Source organism: Protopterus annectens, chromosome 11.part0 (genome assembly GCF_019279795.1).
Source record: "Protopterus annectens isolate FY-2018-M chromosome 11.part0, PAN1.0, whole genome shotgun sequence".
Lineage (NCBI taxonomy): Eukaryota > Metazoa > Chordata > Ceratodontiformes > Protopteridae > Protopterus > Protopterus annectens.
In genome coordinates, this window is record NC_056745.1 from 443,252,896 (window position 1) to 443,270,880 (window position 17,985).

General features: G+C 41.3%; 1 protein-coding gene across 4 annotated transcripts in view; it reads right to left on the reverse strand.

The window, feature by feature from the left end:
- FRMD4A (FERM domain containing 4A) overlaps positions 1-17,985 on the reverse strand; it is a 1,911,200-nt gene that overhangs the window by 224,919 nt on the left and 1,668,296 nt on the right. The gene's annotated exons all lie outside the window — the stretch shown is intronic.

Genomic DNA, 17,985 nt, shown 5'->3' on the forward strand with positions numbered 1-17,985 from the left:
CAACTCTAAACCTAAATGATTGCATTGTAATGAAGAAAAGGGAAAAAGGGAACACTTCAATTCCACTGCCCAGTGGCACAATCCAGTTAATTGTAGTAAAGAGTACTGTGACTGTATATAATTCAACAAAGTGCTCACATACTGTTTTTGTCAATCTGATCAATTTTCCTTACTGAAATGTCAGCTATTTTATTTCTAAGGTTTTCTGTTTACGACTTCTAGTTAGCACTGTGCATTATGGGTCTTATACTTAAAGGCCGAGATAACCCCCCCCCCCTAAAAAATCTTATAACATTGTTACTTTATCTTCAGGCAGTGTTCCCCTAGACTACAGCATCTGTCTGCTCAGTGTCAGGTTCAACAGCCATTTTATCTAAGAAGAAAAGGAATGAATTAGTGAACAGCAAGAGGTTTAGGTTTTTTTCTTCTGCACATGATCAAAATATTACTGTGCAATGCATTTACAACATGAAAATAAAGGCGGCATGGATGTCTGAGAAAAAACTATCTAGTCTCTGGGCATCCACGTGTTGGACATCTTTGCTCTAGAAAAAAAAATAGTTTTGTAGTGCAGTCTTCACTCCCTCATCACAACAGCAGGTACATTACAATGGTTAAACAGATGGATCAGCTGTGGTAAATAAGAAGAGGAACAAAGTTTGTTTCATTTGGGGCAGACAGCTTATGTAGGATATCTTCTATCTACAACTTCATAATTATCTAGTGTGTGAGTCTTAGATCTGCAAATCTTTAGCAGAAACAGCCTAGTTCAGCAATACTTTCCCACAGACTCCTTCAAATAATAGTTATATATGGATTTAAGAAGCTAGCTTCACCACTCAAACTAGAAGACAAACCTTCCTCCAGTATTTGAAGAGGTAATGGCCTAACTGAAATGCAAACGCCCAAGAATCATAACCAGCCCCTTCAGAAGACTCGGCCAAATCTCATTTATTTACTTTTGAGTAGAAACTATAGTTCCTTTTTTTCTCCCTTACATTTAAGTTTCTCATGCTTTAAAGGCAACATCCTAACACATTATAAGCAGAAACAGAAATACACTGCAACTGCTTCTGTTCTACAAAGTTAAAATTTTACTCATATTTGGCAAAGTTTCCTTTAAATCAGCAGAGTGAATACATTTCAAGCTGGTAGGTATCAATTTAGTGAACATGTTCTATGTTAATTATAGTCAAGAAGAAAACCATGAAGTAAACTGGACTGATTTATATACAAATACCACCTTGCTCACAAAGCATGGGATAATTTATAATAAACATTTTTTCTTCTTTTGGAAAGACACAACACCAGTGGCTGAAAAATCATCTTGGCAGAGGTAAGCACAACCAGAAAGATAGCCACTCAAGTCACAAACCTCAAGTCACTGGACAAAAGTTGGCTTGAAAGAGGAGTTGGAGAGAAAGAGAGATGGCACTTTATGAAATAAAGGTCTTCTACTTGCTGTGATGCTTGGCAGATTTGTGCTGTCAAATGAAGGCCTGTACCAAACATTTCTTTGAAATGGGCTTTTTAAGACAGAAGCAGGATAAGTGAGAGTTAAATCCAGGAAGGCAGCCCTAGGTACAGTGCTCTGCCCACAGTAAGAATTCCATCATTCTAACAGAACACAACACTAGCTAAGGAGTCCAAATATCTGACAAGATTCTTGTTGAACCCTACATATTGTCTCAATGCATACATCGCTCTGTAAAAACAGGTACATACAATAAAAACAAAAACATTTTTTTAGATGCAGAGAAGTAACTGTAAAATACGCTTAAAGCAACCCACTTCTTTTTGGTGACAGAAAGAGGAACCAAGCAATAACAAGTAGGAAACCAATGCAATAAAGTTGCATACTCAAGTTAAGTCTACAGAATTTCATTCTCCTTCTTAATGGGAGGAGGAGGAACATTTTTAAGAGCCTATCATTGGTCAGTAAAGCGAAAAAGGTTACTCTATGGAGTACCTCTTAAGTAAAACGTGTTCATCAAAGTCATAGCATCCATTTCCAATCTGTAATCAGGTGAACAGTTCCTGCTTTGTTGCAACTACATCTATATTTGTGATAAAGGTTAGGGGATTAAATGTTTTCAGAGGCTATTAAATCAAAAGCATTTATTGCGCCAGCAGATAAAGCCCTTCCTTTTCACCACTCCACTGAACAGCTGGAAGATGAGAGTAAAACATGGGTGGGCTACTATGATGTGGAGATTGTGATTTTACACCCACTGATTAATCCATCATCATCTTTTGACAGGACCATAAATGATTTTGTTCTGGCAGCCTACTGTAATTTTGAGACTTGTAATTGTAAGCTTTGGAATTACAGAAAAAAAAAAACAAACATGAAAAAAGGAGAAAGTACAGTTGTGTAAGTAAACTTACCATAACAGTAAATGCTGTGTCACTGATGCAGTAGCCTTCGCTACATGAGTTATATCTTGCCAAGGATATAACAGCCAGACAACCTCCAAAGCTTCAGGGCACCCTCCACACACCCAAATTCTGTCAGCTTAAGCTGAGCTGACTAAAAAGGCAGGCATGGGCATTTTAAAAATAACTTCCTAAACAGGAAAGCACAATAAAAACAAAGCAAACAATTTTTTAAATGTGGAAGGTTTTTCTCCAACTTATCTACCCAACAAAGGAACAGAACAAGCAGACTGTTGATCCTCAAAAGTCCCACAGAGGAGCATTCTCTTCTACAACAGGAAAGCTCTGAAGGGCTTGGTGCTCAAATCTGTCTTTTCAGTCAGCTCATCTCAAGCTGACTGACAATTTAGGTATGTGGAAGGTGCCCTGAAGCTTTGGAAGCTGGCCATCTGTTATATCCTTGACAGGATATAATCCATACAGCTAAGGCAACTGTAGCAGTGAACAATATTATGAACATGAAAAAATACCAAACATTGCTGTGCTTCATTAAAGTTGTTTTTTGCAGCTGACTTGCTCCTGCAACTCCACAGGGGTGGGCAAGCAAGCCAAGCACAATTTTTTAACTTCTAAATACGCCATCTGTGAAACTGCCATACCTTGAAGAAAAGGGAATACTCTGAAAACCAACAACCTTGGACTTATTTTCAGTCATTCAATCTCTTTATTCCAAGAATCACATTAACTAGTCTTGGAATATCAAACAGTCACCATTTGTTCCTCCTTGCTGCTCATATGCTAGAGAATGTCATGTTGCTGCTCTACAGATCAGGAAAGCCAGGTCTGAAAGCAGAAAAGTACCTGCAAGTTTATAAACAACCTTGGGTACAGGAAAAAGCCAACACACCAAGGATATCCAAGAAACAACAGTGGAAAATTACAGGTAGAGTAAAGTTTCTAGAAGAGCTATTCTAAAAGTACAGTGTTTCCACTGAATGTCCAGCTGAAGGCTTGTCTGCAAAGAAATGTAAATTCTGACATGCATGAAGAAAGTTCTCTGTTTTATCTCACTATCTAGAGGCGGCATTTTCTTGCTAATCCTCAGAGAAAATGTGATTAGTCTTACCAGTTAAGTGGACTTATATTATCACAGAATATTTCTCACCCGAGGTTAAGTGATTAATGGCCTCTAGCTCTTTGAAGAGGCAAAGTCAAGACTTGTCAGAATTCAAAGAAGCCTCAAGTTCTCTACACAAAACCCACACGGCTTCATTTTTCTCTTCTTGATAGCTTCTGGTGATGGCTACATGAGCCAATGGACTCCTACAAATGATCAAAAAGCAGACCAGTGAAACATGATACACCAAACCTATTCCAAATTTTAATGAAAATTTTGTAAGCAAGAGAAACACACCGAGCAAATGAACCCCCCAGGGCACCCATGTAGGGTAAGATGCTGACACAACCTCCACAGGTAAATACAAGCTAGCCTCATTCACAGCACCTTGGGCTCATTATACTTCCTGAGTGGGGCAGTGGGGAGGGTTCTGCATGACTCCGCCAACTCAACAGAGAAGTTGCTGAATAGTGGTGTTTCAGTGAGTCACTAGTTAACTACTTTTTATGCTCCTGAAGAAAAATCATCGAAGTAAAGAAAGACTGAAATGTATATGCACCAGAGATGATGTGTTATAAATCAGAGGTAGCTTAGAAACTTCCCAAAAGCTAGAAAGTGCATAACCCAGCCACTGGGGATGCACAAGCCAGTGCATTTCTTTGTGCCAGTCCCAAGCCCGGATAAATGGGGAGGGTTGTGTCAGGAAGGGCATCCAGCATAAAAATTCTGCCACATAACTTATGGCGCGAAAATTTCATATTTCCATACCGGATCGGTCGAGGCCCGGGTTAACAACGACCGCCACCAATACTGTTAGCCAACAGGGTGCTGGTGAAAATTGGGCTAATGTTGGCCAAAGGAGAAGAGGAGGGCGAAGGCATGCCCGAAAGCAGGAAGAGAGGAGGAAGGTTAGGAGTCTAGCAGTGAGGGTAGGAACTTTGAATGTTGGCAGTATGACTGGTATAGGAAGAGAGCTAGCTGATATGATGGAGAGAAGGAAGGTTGTTATATTGTGCGTGCAAGAGACCAGATGGAAGGGAAGTAAGGCCAAGTGTTTAGGAAACGGGTTCAAATTGTTCTTTCATGGTGTGGATGGCAGGAGAAATGGGGTAGGTGTTATACTAAAGGAACACTATGCCAAGAGTGTTTTAGACGTGAAATGTGTGTCTGACAGAGTGATGTTTATGAAGCTCGAAATTGATGGTGTAATGATGAATGTTGTTAGTGCATATGCTCCACAAGTTGGGTGTGCGATGGATGAGAAAGAAAAATTTTGGAGTGAGTTGGATGAAGTTTTGGTGAGTGTACCCAAGGGTGAGAGACTAGTGATTGGAGCGGACTTTAATGGGCATGTTGGTGAAGTAAACAGAGGGGATGAGGAAGTGATGGGTAGGTATGGTGTTAAGGAGAGGAATGCAGAAGGTCAGATGATTGTGGATTTTGCGAAAAGGATGGACATGGCTGTGGTGAATACGTACTTTAAGAAGAAGGAGGAGCATAGGGTGATGTACAAGAGTGGAGGAAGATGCACACAGGTGGATTATATCCTATGTAGGAGGGCCAGTCTGAAGGAGATTGGAGACTGTAAAGTGGTGGCAGGGGAAAGTGTAGTTAAGCAGCATAGAATGGTGGTCTGTAGGATGACGTTGGCGATCAAGAAGAGGAGGAGGAGTGTGAAATCAGTGCCAAGGATTAAATGGTGGAAGTTAAAAAAGGGTGATTGTGACGTGGAGTTTAGGGAAGAGTTAAGACAGGCACTGGGAGGCAGTGGAGAGTTACCGAATAGCTGGGTAACTACAGCAGAACTAGTAAGGGAAACTGCTAGAAAGGTGCTTGGTGTGACATCTGGATAGAGGAAGGAGGACAAGGAGACCTGGTGGTGGAATGAGGAAGTACAGGAGAGTATACAGAGGAAGAGACTGGCAAAGAAGAAGTGGGATTGTCAAAGAGATGAATAAAGTTGACATGAGTATAAGGAGATGAGGCGCATGGCAAACACAGAGGTGGTGAAAGCTAAGGATAAGGCGTATGGAGAGTTGTATGAGAGATTGGACACTAAAGAGGGAGAAAAGGACCTGTACCGATTGGCTAGACAGAGCTGGGAAAGATGTGCAGCAAGTAAGGGTGATAAAGGATAGTGAGGGAAAGGTACTCACAAGAGAGGAGTGTGTGTTGAGTAGATGGAAAGAGTATTTTGAGAGGCTGATGAATGAAGAGAATGAGAGAGAGAAGGTTGGATGATTTGGGGATAGTGAATCAGGAAGTCAAACAGATTAGCAAGGAGGAAGTAAGGACAGCTATGAAGAGGATGAAGAATGGAAAGGCTGTTGGCCCAGATGACATCCCAATGGAAGCATGGAGGTGCTTAGGAGAAATGGCAGTGGAATTTTTAACTAGATTGTTTCATGAAATTTTGGAAAGTCAGAGGATGCCTGAGGAGTGGAGAAAAAGTGTTTTGGTACCTATCTTTAAGAATAAGGGTGATGTGCAGAGCTGCAGTAACTACAGAGGGATAAAATTGATCAGTCACAGCTTGAAGTTATGGGAGGGAGTAGTAGAAGCTATGTTAAGAAGGGAGGGGATGATTAGTGATCAGCAGTATGGTTTCATGCCAGGAAAGAGCACTACAGATGCAATGTTTGCACTGAGAGTGTTACTGGAGAAATACAGAGAAGGTCAGAAGGAGTTGCATTGCGTCTTTGTAGACTTGGAGAAAGCATATGACAGGGTGCCTAGAGAAGAGTTGTGGTATTGTATGAGGAAGTCGGGAGTGGCAGAGAAGTATGTATGAGTGGTACAGGATATGTACGAGGGTAGTGTGACAGTGGTGAGGACTGCAGTGGGAGTGACAGATCCGTTTAAGGTGGAGGTGAGATTACATCAAGGATCAGCTCTGAGTCCTTTCTTATTTGTAGTGGTGATGGACAGGTTGACAGATGAGATCAGACAGGAGGCCCCATGGACTATGATATTTGCAGATGACACTGTGATCTGTAGTGAGAGTAGGAATCAGGTTGAGGAGAGACTGGAGAGGTGGAGATATGCTCTAGAGAGCAGAGGAATGAAGGTCAGCAGGGCTAAGACAGAATATATGTGTGTAAATGAGAGGGAGGGTAGAGGAATCTTGAGGATGCAGGGAGTAGAGTTGGTAAAGGTGGACGAGTTTAAGTACTTGGGATCAACAGTTCAGAATAATGGTGAATGTGAAAGAGAATAAAAAGACCAATAATAGTGTTGAAAAACAGCAACAAGGAAGTAAAATCCAACACTAAAAACGTCTGAGAAATGCAGTCACACACAGCTATAATACAGCCTGCGATTTATTACAAAGAAACGGGCAAAGTACAAACAACTATAAATGACGGATTTAGCGCTTTCTTCCACCTAAAATGTGGATTTCATCAGAATCAACTACACAAGTTTCTTAACTAATTTATCAGTTTTTTGGCGCCAAAAATTCAGCCTCATTTATAATTTAAAGAACCATATACCAACTCAATACATAAATACCACTCTAAATAATGAAAATAAAAATGAAATAAAAAAACATAGAATTGTCAGTACTACATATTCCTAAACTTTGTGTACCAATTAATACAACCTCTAATTCATTACTGACTCTCATACATCATACTATCATGTAGGAAACTAAGCCATAATAAATATTAATGTATACCAGCATAGTAAAATATTAATAAGTTACTAAATTAATTACTACAAAGATTGCTAAAAAAACTACTAAATAACTGTCCATACTCCAGAATGCATGCATAGGGGAACTGATAACTCTCTATGGGGATAAATATACATTCATACCAATTATCATAGATAAATTGATGCTAGCATATTAAAATATTGAAAAAAAATGTATAAATATAAATATTGATTAAAAATTAATTAAAACGTGAAATCCTACATCCTAATACATCTCTTACCATAATGTATATCTAGATATAATAAATTCATAAATATAAACACATAAAAGTAAGTACATAAAAATATCTAAAAATGGTAGAAAATACGATAATGTCAATAATTAATATATACAATGTATGTATTGTCAATCCGTTGAAACCACTATAATTTTATAATAATAAGGGCTTAATATTAATATATTCATTTAAGCCTGGCGGGGTAGCAGCATCTGTAAATATTTGCCATCTAACTTCCTTCCCCAATAAAATAGCTTTAATGTTACCAACTCTATTGTCCACTTTAACTTTTTCTAATATGGCAAATTTAAATTTGTGACTGTTGTCCTTATCAGCCACATGCCTGTACAATGCATTTGTACTATCTTTTTTCTTTATAGCATAGAGGTGGTCGTAGATTATTTTCTTAAACATCTGTTCTGTTTTTCCTATATAGAAACTGTTACAGCCTGTACATACTGCAATATATATTATATGGTGGGTATTACAATTCCCTCTACTCTATTCTAGAGTATACCCCCCAGGCCAAGTGCATAAAATGTATTCTTAATAAATACTGGAATGTTCTTAGAGTAGACCCTGCAATAGAAGAAATAGTAGGTAAAGCACCCATTTTTGTTTTCAAAATGGGAATTAATATGAAGACTGTCTTCGAAAGATATAAAAGGGTGGAATGTATGAATATGCAATATACTGAAACACGTAAATGTGGTCGTTGCAGCTACTGCCATGTCATATTAGAAACTGAAATAGTTAAATTAGAGAATATAAATAGGACTTGTATTCAAATGAGTATTCTTTGTAATAAATCACAGGCTGAGAGACTATTTTTCCCAATCTTTTTAGAAAGTTTATCTTGGCTAAGTCTAGCACATACTGTTCATAATACATAAAAGGCTGGAGCCTGTGTGGTATTTTAGGATCTGTCATGCCTGACTGATGGTTCTGAACTCAAAAAAATCTTCTGTAATACCTTGTCAATCTGGAAAGTGGAACACAAACTTTTTTTCTGATCTAGCTGAAATACATCTGTTTAGGAAGATCACATTTTAACAGCTCTTTTAACACTACTTTGTTCCTGAGATCAAGTAAAGTGCAGGAGATAAAGTCTTCACATATTGTAAAATCTGCCTCAAGATAGCACGCAAACTGTATGGAACTTGGGGTAGGTTCATGTGTCCACACTCACGGAATTAAAAAGGTCTTTTTTTTTTTATTGTTGACTAATGGATACTCCAACTAAATAACCTCTACAAATAACTATTTTATGACTTTACTATTATAGTAGAAAGAAAACACAGAGAAGAGATTTTTTTTTATTAGAATGGGGAGGTAGAAGAAATGAGAATGCAACAGTAAGGCAGAGGTTGTAGAACAGGTCGAAAAACTACACAGAAGGTTCAGAACACTAGAAAACTATCAATTATATGTATGTCAAAAAGTACAGTTCTGTACACTTACCATAAATGTAGATGTTAGAGTGTATTCACTGTTGCAGTCATCACATTTAAGTTATCCCTGCCAAGATAGCCCTCAGTAGGCCCACATACCAGAGGCTTAGTATTTCTATCTCGGTTGCCGTCACTCCAGGACTGACGTCAGGTCGTCAGTAGTATAAAATAAGGCAGCCGACGCCATTACATCAGTTTTTCTTGCCCTGTCAGCAGCCCCCAAGAGGGAGCTAGGTTATGGTGGAACACCACCACCAGTAGAAAGTAAATACCAAAAACTCCTTGTAAGGAGAGAAAGAGAGAGAGAGAGACAAGGGGGATGGAGGGAGGGAAACCAGGACTGCAACAGTGAATACACAAGAACATCTACATTTATGGTAACTGTACACAACTGTACTATGGTCTTCGTGTTTCACTGTTGCAGTCATCACATTTGGGTTGATTCCCAAAGCTGAAGAAAAGGGTGGAGGCAGTCAAGAAGACTGGGGGCTATCTAGGATGCCCTGCAAGACTGCAGTGGCAAATCCTGCCCTGGATTTGGAGAAGATAGGCAGGTGGTAATGCTTGGTGAAGGTATGAACTGATGTCCATGTTGCAGCCTCTAGGATGTCCCTGGTGGGGACCCCTCTGAGGAAAGCTGCAGAGGTGGAGGTTGCTCTGGTAGAATGTGTCCTGACCCCCTTAGGGGAGGTTTCCCATGTTGCTTGTAGCAGAAATGGATGCAGTGTGCTATCCATTTGGAAATGGTTTGTTTTGATATGGCTTTGCACTCTGCTCCTGCAGCAAAGCTGACTAACAACTGATCAGTCTTTCTAAATTATTTAGTCCTGTCTAGATAGAATCTGAGCTGTCTGCGTACATCTAGAGAGTGCAGTATCCTTTCCCCCTTGTTTTGTGGGTTAGGGAAAAAGGTGGGCAAATGAATGGATTGGTGAGCCACACTGGACACCACTTTTGGCATGAAGGATGGATTAGTCCTGAGGGAGACCCTGTCAGCATGGAAAATGATGAAGGGCTCTACAGCCATTAGTGCTTGTAGCTCGGATACTCTTCTTGCTGAAGTGATGGCCAGAAGCAAAGCTGTCTTCCATGAGAGACACTTGCTGAAGCTGCTGGTTCAAAGGGAGGCAGCAGGGTGATCTTTTCCAGCACAAAGTTTAGGTCCCAAGCTGGGGTAGGTGCCCTTCTGGGTGGCCTCAAGTTGTTAGCCCCTCTTAAGAATGGTTTGATGACAGTGTGTGAGAAAAGAGGCGGCTCTGTGCTGAAATGAGCAGAGATAGCTGAAGCATGAATTTTAATAGAAGAAAAGGATAGCCTCATGTGTAGTAGGTCAGCAAGGTAATCCAGGATGAGAGGTAGGGAGGGCTGTGCTGTACCGGCTCCCTTAGCCTGGATCCAGGTGCAAAACCATTTCCATTTGTCAGCATAAGACTTTTTAGTGTTAGGGCAACTGGCCTCACGTATAACATATAGAACCTGTTTGCTGAGATTGGCAGCTTGTGCATTGGTCAGGGAATAAGCCAGGCTGCCAGACTGAGGGTCTGCAATTGGGGATGCATGAATTCTCCTTCCCTCTGGGTCAGGAGTGTTCGGATATGAGGAAGATGTCATGGTGGCAGTGGTGACAGGCTGCGCAGCAGTGGGTACACCAGTACTGGTTGGCCAGTCTGGGGCAATCAGGATTGTCCTCGGTTTTTCCTCCCTTATTTTAAGCAGTGCCCTTGTAATGAGCGGTAGTGGGGGAAAGGCAGAGACCGAGAGGTTGACCCACTGGAAGGATAGAGCATCCACTTTCCAGGCCTTGCAGTGAGGCTCCCTGGTACAGAACTTGCTGAGCTGATGGCTGGAGTGGGAAGCAAAGAAGGCAACCTTCGGGGTGCCCCATTTCTGAGTTACAAGGGTGAAAGATCTTTGGTCTAGCTGCCACTTGTGTTGCTCCAGACAATTTCTGCTTAAGTTGTCTGCCAGAGAGTTTAGAGAGCCTGGCAGGAATTGTGCTAACAGGTGTAGTTACATGGCTGAGGCCGTGTGCCAAAGGGTCATGGCGAGCCTGCACAGAGGGTATGAGTGAGTCCCTCCCTGCTTGTTGATATACCACATCACAGTGGTGTTGTCTGTTTTGATCAGTAGAGCCCCCAGGGAGAGGAGGGGTCTGAAAGCTGTCAGTGCATGCTGGACAGCTAACATCTCTTTTTGGCTGATGTGCAGATGTATTTGATGTGGGCTCCATTGGCCCTGTATGCACCTGCCTTCCGGGTGTGCACCACAGGCATAGTCTGATGAGTCTGTGGTGAGGGTCAGGGCTGTGTGGGATTGTGAGACGCGTAGTCCCTTGTTGTGGTAGCATGCTGCAGCCCACCAAGGAAAATCTTTCCTTAAACCAGGTCTTGAGAGTGTTGACACCAAAGGCTTTTTAGGTACCACTGTAGTTTCCTCATATGCAGTCTGGCATATGGAATGAGTAGAATGCAAGAAGCCATGAACCCCAGAGCTTGCAGGATTTTCCTTGCGGATAACTGGGGTCTGGTGGCTAGCTGAGAGAAACAGGCTGTCAGGTAGGTTTGCTTTTCTGGTGTAAGGAATGCCATCCGGGATGCTGTGTCCAGGCTTGCTCACAGGAATATAATTTTTTGGGTGGGTACTAGTTTGGATTTTTTTTCATTGATAGTATACCCTAGGGAGGTCAGCAGGTTCTTTACAAAAGCCAGGTGCTTGAGCAACTTTTCTTGTCTGCCTGAATTAGGCAGTTGTGTACGTATGGGTAAATTTGACTATTTCTTTGCCTGCAAAAAGCAATGGCGGGAGCCAGACATTTTGTGAAAACTCTGGGAGCAGAGGATAAGCCAAAGAGAAGTGCAGAGAACTGAAAGTGCAGTGATCCTGCCCTGAAACGTAGATATTTCCTGCATTATTCCCTGAATGGGATGTGTAGGTAGGCCTCTTTTAGGTTTAGGGTGGCTAACCAAGCATCCTTGGAGAGCCACAGGTAGTAGTTGCTGGAGGGTGAGCATTTTGAACTTTGGTATCACCAGAAAGGTGTTTAGAATGGATAGATCGAGGATGGGGTGCCAGGTGCCCTTTTTTTCTGGGTACCAGGAAGAGTCTGGAGTAGAAATCTTGGCCTATCTGTTCTGCAGGAATGTGTTCTATTGCCCTCAGAGAGAGCAGGGAAAGGGCTTGCTTTCTGACCTCTGCCCACTGGTTTGGGGGAAGATCTGGGAACCCTTTTGGTAGTGTGTGGAAATAAAATTTGTATCCCTGGGAAACTATGTTGAGGACCCAGCGGTCATTGGTAATGGTGACCCAGGTGCTTGCATGGAAGGAAAGTTTTCCTCCTAGGGGCAAATGCAGGTGGGCAGAAGGAGGGGGTTGAAGTGGAGAGTCATTGTGAGTTCTTACCATGAGGGGGTGGCTTAGCACTCCCTGGTTTTGAAGAGGAGGAACTCCATTGCTTAGATCTTGGCATTCCCTGGGACTGCTGTCTGGGAGGCCTGCTTCCCCGGGGTATGGGCTGAGCTGACTTGGAGGGGGCAGGAAAGGACCAGTGCTTGGAGGGGCAATGCCTACTGAACCTGGGTGGCTGGACCTGCAGGAAGTCCTTAACTGTCTGCACAGATTTAGCTTTTTCTTCCATCTTTTTTAAGACCTCCTCTGCCTTGGTGCCAAATAAGTTGTCTTTGTCCAACCTAATACTACCACACTTTCTTCCTAACTTTCCAAACTTTGTTGCCTGTCACTACCTCATAAAGTTTTACATCCTTACCCCATTGTAATTCCCTAAAAAATAAAATAAAATAAATAAAAACCTGATGTAAATTTTCCTAATGAAAATCTTTTATTATTTCTGTATTATGTAACATCTATTTGAATTGTGGAATATGGGTTTGTACTATACAAAATATGTATTTAACATTTAATTGAAATGTATATATTATCGATTTGTGCTCTTTCTGTACTATGTATTTGTATTTCTCTGGAGCTTTTCTCCCCAGGACTCCATTGAAAATGGACTCCTTGTAGCCCAATGGACTATCCTGGAAAACAAACTGCAAATAAATAAATACATTTGTGCAAGGGTGCTTCCAATAATTTGGATTTGACATGTTCTGGCAAGGGCTGTTCCTTAACCCAAGCATGCCTTCTAAGGACAGAACCAGTGACTGCGGCCCTGCAAGATGCTTCTAGGGCATCAAAACCACATTGTAAGGTGTACTTAGTTACTTGACTTGCAGACTGCATTAACTCTTGTAACTCTATTTTATGCACAAGCAGGAAAAGATGATATTTTTTGTTTGAGGATTTCCATGGTATGTTGCTGAAATTTTAGCATATGGAACTGACAATTTAGTGCTCTAATAGCAAGAGTAGCAGAGGTGTATACTTTGTACCCCATCTGTCTAATGCTCTGGAATCCCTATCTGAGGGGGTGGGATTCTTAGCAGAAGTTGCTTCAATTCCTTTAGGTCCTTGAGAAATAACCTCAGGGTCAGCAGTAGGATTTTTGAAAGAAATTTGTGAGAGTCAGAGTCAGGGACTCTATAGTACCTGTTAGGCTTCCTGGGAGCAGGAGGGAGGGTGTCAGGAGTCAGACTGGATTCCAGGAAAACATCATCCACAACATCTAGGACAGGAGGAATGGCCAGAGGTCTGTGCTGTGGAAGATCTAAGAATTCCCTGAGTCTCTTTTTAGACTGAGGGTAGTCCTGACATTCCCATTGGAAATGCTCCCTTAAAGTATGTAGGGTTTCCCCAAAGGAAAAGTCCTCAGGTGGAGAGGCTGAAGGAATGGATTCCTCTGCATCTGAATCCTTATAAGAAGACAGGGGTTGCATGTCTTCATATTCAGATGCCTCAGAGTCCTCAGACTCCTGTTCAGATAAAACTACTGGGGACAAATCAATTTTTCTTTTGGAAGGGGTAGCTTGACTTCCCCTGATCAGCATTATAAGGTCTTCTGCCATTTTATGCATTTGAGACTGAGGCAAGGAAGCAGGTGCCTGAGATTGAGCTGTCAGTTTCCTGGGTGTGGTTCATACCCTGGGCCTTAGAAACTCTGTAGTTTTCAAAAGAACGGTAGACGTGAAAGACGTCGTCGATCTGTGTAGAGAATCGGTAGTGCAAAGTACTTCCTCGGAAGCCAGTGCCTGCTCAGCGGCTCCGGACCCATCTAAGGTAGAGACACCCGCAGGATCATTAGTCGATGAAGCATCTCACGGCATACCGGACTCCAAAAAGGTCTCGGTAGCGGCCTGCGAATCCACAGAAGTGGGCATCAGGGTTTGTGGAAGCGCCTCACTGAGGACTGGAGAACTGATGACTAGCTTAACAGAAGCGTCGTCGGTAGGTTTGGACCTGTGCGGTCTCTGTCTTTATCCTTACGTTTTTTCAGAAGATCTGCTGTCAGATGGCTTACAAAAGCCATATCGGAATTCGAGGACTGAGAGTGAAAATATCTAGCTACAAGGGCCCAATGTATAATTTTGGCATTGAACAAAGCACAAAAGCGACAGCGGGGGACGTCGTGGTGTGGGCCTAAGCAAGTGACGCAGTAAGAATGAAAGTCTCAGTGTGGTATTTGCTTTCCACAGGCGAGACAATTGTTAACTTTTTCTGACAATGGTTAGAGTAAGAAAAAAAGAATCCCCAATGGGGTACTTAGCTTTAGAAGACTTCAGTTTGGAAAACAAAAACTCAGGTAGTGGCAAAAACTCAGGTAGTGGCCGACCGGCACTCATGCAAATTGCTTCTGCTTCGGGCTCCTCGGCAAGAAAGACTGATGTAATGGCATCGGCTGCCTTATTTTATACTACTGACGACCTGACGTCAGTCCTGGAGCGACAGCAACCGATACAGAAATACAAGCCTCTCGTATTCGGGCCGACTGAGGGCTACTCTGGCAGGAATAACCCAAATGCGATGATTGCAACAGTGAAACATGAAGAACATCTGGACTTACCTGTAGGCTGAAACACCAAACAGTTTTTTAAAAAAGTCACCCTCTAATGCTTGAGCTATAGAAATTGTGTGGAATCTTGAAGAGCACCAATAAGATTTTCAGAGACTAGGCAGGACAGAGGGATTATGGGTAAGAGCAGGAGCTTCAGCTACTGAGCGATTCATAGCTATTGAGAATGTATGACTTTGGTAAGGAATCCAAAAATTGACAGTGTATAGACAAGACAAAACTTGAACAATATCAGAATGAGAATAATCAGCAAAGCAGCTGCTGATGAACAAAGAGAAACGCAAACGGTCAAGCAATGAGCCTTATGAAACTGTAGACTACAAAAGGATTTTAAGAAGGTTCGTGCAAATGGAACTTGGGCTGGTGAAGCAGAGTAGTAGTTAATGAAACCAGACAATTCATCATAAAAAAAAAAATGCTTAAGAAAGAATGAGAGATCAATCCAGATCAAAGTCCTACTTAGTTACAGAAACAGCACCTGGTAACAGACCTTTATCTGCATCTACTAAAGATATACCTTTAATGGTGGAATACGGTTGTAGCAGTCTTGAACCTTGGTCTAACGTAATGTTGGTATGACCTAACAAATTTCTTTTGCTTGGATGTTTTCAAGAACTTACGGAGAAATTTTACCAGTTTTTTAGGTAACAAGTAAAGACTAGTGACTGACCTGCAATAATGAGGTAAAGTGGGTTTGGATGCTTCTGGATAGGAATAATAAGGGCAACCTTCCATTTTAGAAGAAATGTTCATGAATTAACAGAGAGCTTGTAGATGTAGGAAAGAGGTTTGGTGATGTAGGTAGAACTTTTTTTAAGATTATTTATTATTATTTTACATTTGTTGACCGGGCTAGTCTAACTGGATACATGTCCATTTTCAGTAGAGGCCCGGGGAGATAAGCTCCATGACACACAGATAACATAAAAATTGCAAAATACAAAAAATTACAGTAGTATATACACTGACAATTCAGGTTAGTACAGAAAATCATTTGAAGAGAGATTACAGAGAATCATTTGAATATTATTAGGTGGAGCAGATTAAGGCGCAGACAGCTAATCAAAGGCAATTTTAGAAGAGAGTACAACTAAACTTATTTTGTTTTCTGAATTCTAATCATTAAGCTTAAAGGATAACTGTCGCAAACAGGGCAGCTGCCACAAACAAAGTTATTCCTACTTTTCTTAAGATCAATGGTAAAAAGTCTGAGGCCACAGTGAGTTTTACTGGTTGGTGTGAATGAGTAGAATATGCAATAAGTGTAGCTGTAATTTGTACAGTGTGAGTGGGACCAAGAAAAGTTTAAAGTGCACAGTGCAAACACATTCAAGGGATAGTATGAGAAAGAATGCAGCCAACCCATTGCTGTATATTTTAATAAGAAAAATGTGAATTTATTAGAGCATTTTAAAGTATGTGTTTCAGAATAGGTAATTGTTAAACACTAGAGGAGGTGAAACTCAAAAATATGCTAGAAATACAAATAAAGTGTTTTATGTATAACACTTTTGCTCCTCTTGGAATGAATAAGGAATGCAAAAGGAGGATTTTAATTGCTTGATAGGGCTGGATGACTGAAGTTCCTTTTTTTATGTATTGTTTTTTTGAGGTATTTTATGCTTCCTGGAAGGCAGCGTTGGGGAGGGGGGTTAACTTTTGCGCTTTTAGGATGGAGTACAGATTTTTTTTCATTGTAGTGACTCCTTACTTAAAACATACCTGAAGGTTTGTTTTGCTTAATTATGTCCTTTTAAATTACTGTTAACTGGTGACAAGTGTTATGCATTAATACCATTTAAAGAAGTGCTTTGTTGTCTATTAACCTCCTTCGCAGGTACTACAGCCAGAAAGCAGAGGACATAGTTAAACAAAACTTTGTTTTGGGGTTCTCTTTTATGGTAAAAATGCAGCTGAATCAATAGTACTGTATTATTTTGCATTAACTGGTTGTACTGCAACTTTCTCTTTAAAGAAAGACTAAGTCTAGCAATGAATCAAGCATCCTGCCCTGCTAACGAAATACCCATCTTCTGAGTTGTGTTGGTCCAGTGGGCCCTACCTATCTTCTGAGCTTTGTCTGTCTTCTTTGACCTTCCAAAGTTTTTCTGTTCCCTGTGAAGATCAACTCTGGTCTCATGCCTGCAAAGGTGTTCACATAGATGAAATAAGACTTCCACATATATCCACAGCTGGCATGCACTCTCTTTGGTTATTTGAGGCTAACACTATCTCAAAAATAACCACCTTTAACGGATCCCGACAGTCAGACTGATATTCCCCACAACAGTGTGCTGCTCTATGAGCCCATCCTCTGCTCTGATACTACAACTCACATGACTTTTTTTTTTAAACTCCCCCCCCGAATTTCAGGATCACAAAGACTATTCAACTGGTGCCTAGGTTCCGTACTGTGGTAGAGATAGGAGACAAAGTGGACTGACATGAACCACTAATGCTGCTTGTGGAAATATTAGGTCATAACCCTAACCCCCTTTGTGTATACAAACTATAACTACTGAGGTTGAGGCTGTGCAATGATCCTTGGATAGGGATGCCACCATCTGCAAGAGTTGCATCCACTAAGATATCTCCTGCTTACACAGGTGTCTTAGTGATTTCTGGTCTTCAGTGAGGATCCCATCAGAGGAAACGCTCTTCTCCCAAGTAAAAGGCAAGCAGGTGGCACTTTATCATTCCTTCCTTTCTTCACTCCAGTCTTCATTATGTTCCGGAGCTGCTAGTCAAACGTGGGTCACAGTCATCACATTATCACTTTATGCCAATGGAACTGGCTTCTATGGGAAAGGTATGCTTGCAGTAGACAAGCATCCAAGTTCTCGCATATATAAAATATCAGGCAAACTATTTTAGTGGTAATGCAATAACAACAAGCTTTCAAAAACATCAAGGAAATCAAACTGTTCCATAACTGCACAAAGTGTTGTCAATCAGTGGGAAGGAGGGTGGGAAGCTTTACAGTTACAGAGACCTCTCCTTGAAGATCTATTGTTATGGTAAAAACATAACAGTATTATCTACCTCTTTGGGAAGGGCCCTGTCCTACCTGTAGAACGAGCGTTTGACAACTTCACAAATGTCTCTGGTAGATACATTTCTAAAATTTACTGCAGGAGCAGTTAT